Source organism: Leucoraja erinacea, chromosome 8 (assembly GCF_028641065.1).
Source record: "Leucoraja erinacea ecotype New England chromosome 8, Leri_hhj_1, whole genome shotgun sequence".
Lineage (NCBI taxonomy): Eukaryota > Metazoa > Chordata > Chondrichthyes > Rajiformes > Rajidae > Leucoraja > Leucoraja erinaceus.
The window spans coordinates 22,898,117-22,910,135 of NC_073384.1; the positions used below are offsets into that span (position 1 = coordinate 22,898,117).

At 39.6% G+C, this 12,019-nt stretch overlaps 1 protein-coding gene across 1 annotated transcript in view; it reads left to right on the forward strand.

Annotated features, from left to right (window-relative positions):
- nrbp1 (nuclear receptor binding protein 1) overlaps positions 1–12,019 on the forward strand; it is a 91,186-nt gene that overhangs the window by 5,708 nt on the left and 73,459 nt on the right. The window lies entirely within an intron of this gene.

Here is a 12,019-nt window from a genome sequence, read left to right on the forward strand (position 1 = left end):
ACCAGAGAAGTTGAAAGCCCTTTTATGTCTGTTTTGAGCAGATAAACAAAGTTCTACCATGATGCGTCCCTTCATTATGCTGGCGTTGCCCCATACATCTTGGTGGCAGAAGTCAGATCTCCTTTTTGAAGCAAATTGCCTGTGAAGTGAATTCTTACTCATCCCAAGAGCATTGATTTGATATGCATAGTAACAGCAGGGTACAGTTTATAAGTTCATTTATTGTCACATACACCAATTGGCCAGGTCAGTCATACAATTTAAAAAGACTCAAAAAAACACATTTTAACATAAACATCCATCACAGTGATTCCTAAAACATTCCTCACTGTGATGGAAGGCGAAAATAAAGTCCTTCCCTTGTTACACAAAATTGCTGGAGAAACTCAGCGGGTGCAGCAGCATCACCCGCTGAGTTTCTCCAGCAATTTTGTGTACCTTCGATTTTCCAGCATCTGCAGTTCCTTCTTGAACACTCCTTCCCTTGTTGTTCTTCCTTGGTCTGGGGCTTCGAGCCCCCCGTTGACGGGACGGTCTTGAGTCCCGTAGTCGGCGGTGTTGGAGGTCCCGACTAGCCTCTCCCGAGACTGTGAGCCCTTGATGGTAAGTCCGCAGACCGTGGTGGGAGCGATCCCAGGCAGGGATCCGCTCCGATGGTAAGTCCGCGCCCCGTGATGGGGCTCGCGAAAGTCCGAGGGGCTCCAACGATGGTAGGCCGCAGAGCGCGGAGAATGTGATCCGAAAAATGATCACATCTCCGGGAAGGTAAGGACCTGAAAAAAAGTTTCCCACGAGCCTCCCCCTTCCACCCACAAAAAATAAACAGAAGAACATTAAAACAAACTTTAAACAATGCTAAAAATAACAAAAAGGACGAAAAAACAAACATACTGCCGGCAGGGCTGCCATCTCCCTTACCCGGGCGCCCCCTACAGGAGCAAAGACCAAACCACATTAGATACTTCCCAACATATTTGCTCACCAAGAGACAATGTATACTCAGAACACAACTCTGGCTTGGTATACGATACTTCCGCTCAATTGGATTATTCCCCTTAAAGCTTTACTTCATGTTTGCTTCTATGACTGCTGACTAAAGTTGATTGTATTCCAAACCCCCAAATAATTTTCACACTAATCTTACTAAAGATTCAATTGTTTATTGTCAAATGCCATGAAATTCCTTGTTCACATGAAGTTCAAGGTAAATTGTCTTCATATAGTAAAAATAAATAAATCATTAAAATACAACAATGGCAGAATAGTTCATAAATTGTAGTACAAAAATTATGATGGTATAAGCGAATAAGGTAGTATGAGTAAGTAGGCAGCCCATCGGGGAATTGAGAGTGAGGGGTAATTGGTTCAGGAGTCTAATAACAGTGGGAAAGAAGCAGTTCTTGCATTTGAATGTATGGACTTTCAAGCTCTTTTCTAAGAAGTAGAAGAGAGAAAAAGAAATAGCTGATATGGCAGGCAAGTAACCATAACAATACTTCCAGCAAGCTTGGGCACTAAAGAACAGAGCAGTTGCCATATCAGGTGGAGATGTATCCCATCAGAATACTTAAGTTAACATATTTGTAAATGTTTGAGAGAACCCTCTTGGACTACCTGCATCTTCCCAATCACTAATGAAGGTAAATACTTTTGAACCTCTTACCTTTTCCCCCGCCCCCCTCCCTTCAGGCCGTAACCAACTCTTGCAGACATTAAACACTAGGTTGATCTGACAGCATAACCCAAGGTTCTCAATCTATTTTCAATACTGAGTCACATCATTGTTATTGATCCAGCTAGCAATAGTGATATCGTCGGAAAACTTGAAGGTCATGTAGACATAGGTGTCAAGTTTATTCGTCGCGCACGAAGTTACAGAGAAAGGTTGAACAAGTTAGGGCTTTATTCTTTGGAGCGCAGAAGGTTAAGGGGGGACTTGATAGAGGTCTTTAAAATGATAGGCCATCTCGACCCTTCTAGACAGAGTGGACGTGGATAAGCTTTTCCCACTGAGAGTAGGGAAGATTCAAACAAGGGGACAAGACTTGAGAATTAAGGGACAGAAGTTTAGGGGTAACATGAGGGGGAGCACTTCTTTACTCAGAGAGTGGTGGCTGTGTGGAATGAGCTTCCAGTGAAGGTGGCGGAGGCAGGTTCGTTTTTATCATTTAAAAATAAATTGGATGGTTATATGGACGGGAAGGGTATGGAGGGTTATGGTCTGAACGCAGGTGTATGGGACTAGGGGAGAATACGTGTTCGGCACGGACTAGATGGGTCGAGATGGCCTGTTTCCGTGCTGTAATTGTTATATGGTTATATTTATATGGTTATATGTATGATAACTCAAATATCTCTGTACCTTAATTGGCGCATGTGACAATAAATGTGAAAAACTTAAGCATATTGCATCAGTCTCTTTCATCATAGGGTATGGAATGTATTAGAGAAACTTTCAATCTCAGTTTAAAAAAAATTGATTCTATTTTTCAGAAATAAAATTGGACAAATAGATGTTTGTTTATTCTTGGAAGAGAATAATGTAATCCATAGCTATTCATGTGCATTTTGGGATCCATATGGTAAAGAACCATTGTTGCTTTGCCTCAAGCATGTTGAAGAGGTGATGAGCAGGGTAATTATGGACAACAACCTTAACAAATGAACATCATTGTGTCAGAATAACTCAACTATCCAATGCAAGGAATGGTAAAACATATTTGGTTTGCTAAAATGCACATCATTTTCAATAAATATTTCCATTTCCGAAGGTTTTATCTAAGACTAAAGGGTTATCTCAGCTACATTTTATTTGTTTATTTTAAGTGATAAAGGAATATTAGCTTTCTTGGAGCTGATGCAGTAAGTGGATGTTTTGTCAAAAGAATTGTGGGGGATATTTAGTTTGCTTTGCACTTTGCTGGGCACAATGCAGAAGGAAGTATTTTTGCGTCAAGTAGTCATGTTTAAAGGGAACCCCAGCTCTTGTTTAATAGGGAAATCTTGGAGGTGCTTGGAGATATATATTTTTCAGATTTGAAGGCCTTAATTCAACGGGCAGACAAATATATTTAAGCAAATACTTATCTGTAAAATTGCTAACTTGGTTGCCATAATCTGCTGTAAAATGGCCTCAATTCTAAAGTGCCTATCGTGTTCTCAACGAGCAATAGAAGAGCTCCTTGTTTAGGTAGGCTAGAGTAGCGGTGGCTTATTTTGGTTCCTGATTTATATGAATATGGCAGTATTTAATATGTAGATTGGACTTCAAGTTCTCTCATGGGAATGATAGAAATATTTCAAAATCAAATCCTGTACATTCCAGGCTAAGGTTTGGCATTCCATTTTGGAATTTGACTGACGGTGTGAATATGCAGCATTTGTAATTCAGATCCCTAAATGAGCCTTTTATTTTGCTTTGCCCTCCCAAAAAGCTCTCTTGAATCACTTAAAAAAAACAAAAACAAATGTCTCCATGCTATTTATTTTCCCTTTGGGGGTAAAAAGCAAAGTGATGGAGGAGCTCAGTGGGTCAGGCAGCAACTGTGGAGGGAATGGACAGAAGATTTATGTTGGCACTTTTCTTAAGTCTGAAGAATGGTCTGGGCCCAAAACACCATCTGTCCATTCCCTCCACAATTGATGCCCGATCGGCTGAGTTCCTCCAGTACCTTTTTGCTCAATATTCCAGCATCTGCAATTTCTTGTTGTCAACTTATTTTCAATTGTGTTCATTTTATTTCATTAGTGCATGATAAAATTAATATTTGACTAATACTTGGCACTCATTTTGGAAGGGGTTTGGGTTTTATGACCAGAGAGGATTCAGAAAATTAATTGGTGTCTGGCTTCTTCGATGGTTAATAATATTTATGTTAAGTAGCCATGTTCATTCATTATTTTCTTTTTCTTTTTAAGTAATTATTAGTTTGACAATTTTGTGCATCCTGTGATGGAAATTCCTAGAATTCTCTCCACATCTCCCACTCAATAGATGCTTTTACCTGTCCAAGGTAGACACCAAATGCTGGAGTAACAGCGGGACAGGCAGCATCTCTGGCGAGAAGGAAAGGGTGACGTTTCGGGTCGAGACGATTCAGACCTGTCCAGTTGTGATAAATTGTTCCTGGCCAGAATTATTGACCTTTTCTCTGCCCATGGGTGTTACCTGATGTAGTGTGCTGCCTTTGTTTCATGTTTCCAGTACTTGAACTCCTTAGGAGTTTTTTGTGCTCCTAAATAATTCCCCATTTTGGTTGACAAATGGGGATCTATACAAATGCAATGTACTTGGTTTAAATTTTATCTATTATCTGTATTAATACCAGAGTTGTAGAAGTGTGATCGCTATAATAAATTACACAGTTTAGATACTTGTGACACTGTTTTCTGTTGTTTTGGGATTAGTTAGATGGGGATTAGGTTTTACCAGTTCAGCAGTCATTGTTAGTTCTCAAGACATGGATAATGTGTTCATCTTGTGATCTGCTTTTATGGTGAACTATTCTAATTCTGGCATGTGAGGTTTTATATCTTCCTCTGACTTGCATTTTGGTAGGAAAACAATGCTGGAGTTTTATTCTCTCCTTGCTAATAATTAGTTTCTGGAAGATTATCCTGCTCTGTGGTTAATGTTGCCCATGAGGTTCAGTTTTCTTCCCACGTATGTGGATGTTTTGTTTCCAAAATGAGAATTAGTGTTCTCCTTGAGCTCAGCAGGATTGGGGCATTTTGGATTGGGGTGAAATATGGTTCAACGGGATATCCACAACCTGCAGAGTCAGTCAAGATCATTCTTGACAGAAACACCACTCAGTAAAGCAATATTCCTCCAATTTTTCTTGTTCTTTGAGTTGGCCATCTCTTGTCATTCGTTAACAATGGCAAAATATGTAATCCTTGTTGTAAATATTACAGCAATCTGTCATGGACCAACCACATTAAAGCGACAAACAAGAAGGAACATCAACACCTACTTCCTCAGGAGACTGATTAAATTTGACACGTCTTCAATGACTTACAAACCTTTACAAATGCGCCACATGCTTTCTGGTTTCATCATAGCTTGGTTTTGGAATAGCTCTTTCCACGATCACATGAAATTGCAGAGAGTTGTGGATATAGCTCAGTCCATCACAAGGACCAGATTCAATCTACACTTTACATTGCCTCATAATCAAAGACCCTTCACACCCCAGTCATTCCTACTCCCTGTTCTCATTGGGATGAAGATACAGAAGCTTGAAAGTGCACACCATCAGACTTGGGAACAGCTTCACCACTATTATCATACTTCTGGGTGGTTTATCCCATATGCTCGGGCACTGACCGATTTGCCACCCACCTCATTGTGGATATTGGGTCTCTAGAATTGATGTGTTACAATGCTGAAAACTATATTGTGCAATCTGTATCTTTCTCTTCATCTACCTATTGTATGTTTGGTTTGACTGTATTCATAGATAGTATTATCTGATTTGATTGAACAGGATGCAAAACAAAGTTTTTCATCATTTATCATACGTGACAATAATCTAAAGTTATTTTTTGGGGCTGTGATATTTCCACATTCAGATCTGTTTTTTGGGGAGCCTGACATTTCTAGTAGTGAACTTCATATTGAGCAGTGAGTGTTGCCTTGGCATGACAGTGTCATACAGGCCTGATTGAATTACATCTTGAGCAATATAAGTGGAGACAAGGCTTTGTAGCAGTGACATGAACACTAATATAAACAGAGAGGTTTGCAGGCAATTGTAGCATATTTGCTCTTGTGAGCTCGATTGTGTGATTGATTGGGCTCGGGCACAGATGACTTTGCATATTGCCTGCCATGGCACTGTCAAGAACATCTTCTGTTGTTTTGCTGATCCTTAGGCTTGCACATGGCCTCTGCTGTTGATATGTTACCCTGGAAGGTTACCTGGAAATACTTCTGAGAGATTACATTTAGTATGGGTAAAGGCAGGGGAGAGGAACGGTGGGGTCTGGTGATTAGTGATAAAGCATTACTAGTTTTACTTGTCCAAAGTTAATGCACACTAACATTGAGACAGTGAAAAGAAAACTGTAGATATTGAAGTCATAACACAAAAATAGAAAATGCTGGAAATACTCATTAGATCCTGCTGCGTCTGAGGGAAGAGAAAAAAATTGCAGTTTTAGTAGAATTTTGACCATATCACCCATGTCCCTTGCTGGATAGAAAGCATGCATAATAGCAGTTTATAATATTTGAGTTCTGTGAATATCTATATCTTGCCTGTCCTGAGCTCGATATTTTGCCTTGGTTAAGTGTCGGACGCCATTGTTTGCCAGATTGCTGTTCGATCCTCAACTGTTTTTTGAAAATTACTCCTAAAATATATGTTAATATATAAATTTACCTTACAATAAATTATTCTAGAAAGGTTTTGTCTCCCTTGGGATCAAATCCTCTGATTAGTCTGTCTTGATATTGTTGTTCCCGCATTCTCTGTAACAAACTGTTCCCTGCAGCTGCCCTGTCTTTGGAAAACTTCCTTATCTGTTGGTTGCTAAGCAGCACATATTTTAAACTGTCATAGCAGTTTTAAATTTAGTCTTTGTCTTTGTGTCTTTTTTTAGCTTTCCTCCCAGCTATCTCTCATTTGTTTATTCAAGATTTCTGGATCATTTTAGATTTACTGTACAGATTGTAATATTTTAACAAAACGCATCAATACCACCACCTTGGGCAATTGATATTGACACTAAAACCTTAATTTGAGTAGAATAGATTGACTGATATAGGGAAAATATTGCTTCTACCTGAAGTACCTGGCGTGTTTACTACCCAGTTCTCCACCTCACGTGCCTTTCTTTACATGTTGAAGTTGGATGGTACCATTGTATCACGTCTGCAATTGGGCAAGTCTTTCAGTGAGAAATTGGGTATAAAAATCCCATCCTTATTGATTGAATCTCTCTGACATTCCGAAGCTTTAAAACTTTAACTTTTTTTAATCGACAATAGAAACACATGGTGTTGTTTCTTTTTTTAGTCATGTATATCTATACTTGCTTAGGTGGTGCACACTGCATTTTACTTGATTGGAAGTGAATTGACATGCTCCTGAATGGGTTGAGCTTGACAAGTTCAGATGGCACATGTAAATGCTGGAGAATTTCAGACATCTGTATTCCATTGCCTAACTCAATGAAGAACTGCTGGCATTCATCCCCTGGTCTTTTGACAGTTCCTTGTCTGTCTATTTGATGTCGACACCACCTCTCGTCTCATTCCAACTTTTTAGAATCATGACGATGACTACTGAATGAATAAACATTTCCTGCAGCTAATTATAGGGGAGCCCATAGCCATTGTCTAGATATCTGTCATAGACTTCATTACCTAGCTGGTGATGAGGAACAGGTTTACGTATCTATACCTTCACATACTGAAACAGTAATTTATGGGTTAATGAGTCACTTTCTCCATACTTGTACTCTCTTCTGCCAGGCAAAACTTATCCATGCCGTGAACAACTTCCCTTTTGATTCCTCTAACTTTTTACAAATCAACGGTGTGGTCATGGGCACTGACATAGTCCCTAGCTATGCCTGCCTTTTGGAGTCTTCGAGTCATAGAATCGTAGCACAGAAAAACCTTCAGCTCAACTTGCCAATGCCAACCGAGATGCCGCACCTAAACTCGTTCCATTTGTCTGCATTTGTACCATATCCCTCTACTTTTCATTTCATGTACCTATCTAAATGTTTTTGTGCCAAACCTACTCTGGCGCAACTGCCAATGTATTGATGACTGCATTGATGCTGCCTCCTGTGCCTGTATGAGACATCAATTTCATTAACTTCACCACCAACTTCCACCCTGCCCTCAAATTCACGTGGACTATTACCAACATCTCCTTTTCCTGATATCTGTCTAAATTGTAAGAGAAAAATTATCAACTTGCTACAAACCCACTTATTTTCACAGATATATAAACTAACTCCCCTGTCTCTTGTAAGGATGTCATTTTTTTTCTCGGTGTCTCCAACTGAGATGAAGCTTTCCATTCCAGAACGTCTGAAATATTGTCCTTTTTCAGAAAACTTTGCTATCTCCTGCTATGGTTATTGGAGTCCTTACCTGTATCTCCTCCATTTCCTGCACTTCTACCCACACACTGCCTCCATCAAGAAAGAACAGGAACAGACCTCTCTTCATCCTTAACTTCCATTGCAGGAACCTCTGCATCGAACACGCCGTTCTTTGATATTTCCACCAGCTTTAATGTAATGTCACCATCAGTCATCTTCCCCTCTCTGCACACTCTGACACCTTGGTTTGTTCACCATTTACCTTCCCTCTCCAAGTACTTTTGTCCTGCAAACATAGGTGGTGTCACCTGTTCCTCCACAGTCTCCCTTGCCTTCATCCAGATACATAAACAACCTTTTCAGACGAGATAAAGATTCACATACACCTCCAATCTCTTTTATGGCATTCCATGCTCTTGATGTGGTCTCCAGACTAGGCAACGCTTTACTGAGCACCTATACTCCATCCGCAGTGACCATCTGGAGCTCCAAGTTATAACCCATTTAATTTCTCTACCCATTCCCAAACTAACCTGTCTGCCGTGTGCTTCCTCCATTGCCAACTGCAAACTAAAAGAACAGCACCTCGTATTCTGCCTACATAGCCTACAACTGAACGACATGAATAATGAATTATCCAATCTTAGATATCTCCCTCTGTCCATTTTTCTCTCTCCTGATCTACCCAGATCCTTTCACCAAATGCCCTTCTTTCCAAACCTCCATCCAATCTCCTATTACCCAATTTCACCTTGCACATGCCCCATCTTCCTATCACCCCATATTCTTTCCACTGGGTCCCCATCCCCTCTTCCCATTGTTCCCATTTAAGCACATCCCTCCTTTATTCCACTCTTCCTTTCTATTAAATTCTACAATCTGCAACCCTTCATCTCTACTAATTACCTCTCAGCCTCTGTAACTACCTTCACTCTTCTGTCCTCCATGTGACAACATCTGCTGATCACTCCTTCTCACCCAGACCCACCTATCACTTGCCCTAATCTTTCCACTCTTGCCTTTCTCCTCTCTAGTTTTTCCAGACAATTTTGTTGATTCAGATCACCCTCTGGAATATGTTTTAGATGTGTAGTTGGGGGACAAAAACATTTGTTTTTAAAAATTAAAATTGTTTTTTATCATAATTAATTGACATGGCAGATTTTAGTGAAAATGAACACCAAATTGTCTTATTGATTCTGATGGTAGAAGCTGGATGTTTATTCTTTATTCAAGGGTTTGGGGAAATCCGAAGCTGATTCTTATTGGGAAGTCAGGGAAAGGGTGAAATCAAGAATTAAGATGTAGTTTAAGATACAGATGAACATTTGATCAATTTTAAAGGTCATTATTGTTTGAAATTCTATACTCTGGGCCTAGAGAGCTGTGAATGCTGAATCATTGAGCAGTTAGACAAGATTCTAGGTTGAAAGTTGAGGGTTGTGAAGAAAATACAGTAGTAGGTTACACAAAAAAGCTGGAGAAACTCAGCGGGGGCAGCAGCATCTATGGAGCGAAGGAAATAGGCAACGTTTCGGGCCGAAACCCTTCTTCAGACTGATCGGGGGCGGGGACAAGAAAGGGAAAAGGAGGAGGAGCCCGAAGGCTGGGGGATGGGAGGAGACAGCAGGGGGGCTGAGGAAGGGGAGGAGACAGCAAGGACTAACAAAATTGGGAGAATTCGATGTTCATGCCCCCGGGATGCAGACTCCCCAAACGGAATATGAGGTGCTGTTCCTCCAATTTCCGGTGCTGCTCGCTGTGGCCATGGAGGAGACCGTGAAGAAAATAGTGTTGGTTTATTATTGCTTCCTGTACCAAGATATAATGAAAACTGTTTTGCATGTTTTGCAGTACAGATAAATAACATGCAGATGATAAAAAAGGGCAAGGGCCATTGATAAGCGTGTCAAACTTGAGCATATCACATGTTTGACATTTCATTGTGCTAGAGATTCATAATGAACTATACACAGGACCTCTAGGTAATGGGTGTTTAGAAACCAAAATCTAAATACCATAAACAATATTCAATAATTAAACACTTCAGCAAACCTGGTTCTCTACTTCTGAAAAAAAAAACTTCTATCTGGAGTAACTCAGCGGGCCAACCAGCATGTCTCGAGGGCATGGATATGCGATGTTTTGTGTCTGGACCCTTCAGACTGATTGTAGTAGAGCTTAGAAAGATGGAAGAGATTTCTATTTTTTTAAATTTCTAAACAGGGTTTTATTTAAGACTATTACATGTTGAAATGAAGGACAAGATTTAGCAGTGCTTAATGGGAATGTTCAGATGCTTAATTAAAATTATCACATAGAAACTAGTGCTATTACAAGATTTTCCAAAATGAGGAAGTCAGTAGGGTGAAAGAGGAAAAGGCTGTGCAGAATGTCCTTTTTCAAAGGAAATGTATAGATGCTACCGCTGTGCAATGGTATTTTGAGATGTTTCTGGGTGATGGAGGCCTAAAAATGTAAATCATCAAGAAAGTGGATTTGAATGAAATATAGGTGCTGGCTAGGATAGGGCATCCGAGATGTTAATGCCCAGAAGCATGGAACTGCTAACATGATCCACCTTGGACCCACCATTGAAAACTGGCATGTGGTCTCCCAACGACACTTTCTGAGGTAAACGATTAGTTTCTTAGTTTTGTTGATCTTTAGTGAGCGGGTGCTGTTGCGGAATCACTTAGTGCTTTATTTCTCGCATGTATGCTGACTCCGCACCACAGCCAATCACAGTGGTGTCATCAATGAATTTATAAATGACATTGTAGCTCGACTTAAACACAGCCATGGGTGTCAAGGGACTAAAGCATGGCAATATGCTCACAACATGAAATGCACCTAAGTTGATGGTCATTGAGAAAATGTTATTGGCCTGCACTGATTAAGATCTGCCAATGAGGGAGTTAAGGTTACCCGTTACAAAGCGAGCTACTTGGAGCTTGGTGATGAGTTTCAAAGAGTTTTTTGCATCAAACACCAAGCAGTATGCTCTTGTTATGTAGGCGTCCAGAGCAGAGTGGAGAGTTTGTTATAAAGCATTTACTGTTGACCTGTTGTGGCGATGGGAAAATTGAAGTGGATCCAATTGTTTTCTGAGGTAGGAGTTGTTTCGCACCATAATCAACATTTTTAAGCACTTCATTACAGTGCCAATGGATGATGGTCTTTGAGGCAGAACACTGTGTTTTTCATTTTTTCATTCTTCGCAGGTGTTGTTTGACCTGAATTTTTTTTTTTTAAATGCTGAAAATAATTTCACTTTTTCAGCATATGCAATATTTGGACTAATGTAGGGAGTAACCTACTTGACATCAAATGTATATGTAGTTGTACAGTAGGCATTCTACATTTAATTTTATGTTATTTCCACTTTCCAACAGCTCTTGATTCAATTAGTTTTACTACAGTCGGAGATCTAATGGACATTATTGTATCATAATATAAAACTAGCCTCAAGAATAATTAATTTACCTTTATAGCAGCTTACTAAAGTTGTCTATCTGATTTACTTTGACATTTCTCTCAAAGTGTTGACAAATATATTTTCTTACAGAGCATGTCCAGTTGAAAAGCAGTATCGCTTTATATGAGGCCTGTTCCCAGTAAAACAATCCAATCTATATTCTTGGTGGTTCATTGTCGTTCTATTTTTTTTTAAATAGTTACAGTTCCTTACCAAATTCACCAGAAAAGATTTTAAAAGATTTGCAGTGATGGGCAAGCAGAAGAATTTCTGAAGTTAAATCACATTTCAGGCAAGTGAAATTGTGATCTACCTCCAAGAAGGATATGAGTTACAGTTAATGATGCTGAATATGAGAATCTTGAAAGCAGAACATGAAAAGTTTTTTGGTGCAAGAATGCATACCATAATAAAATTGATATAGATAATTGTGATTTATTTGCTGCTATTATTATTTTGGTCAGCCTTGGAGCTGTC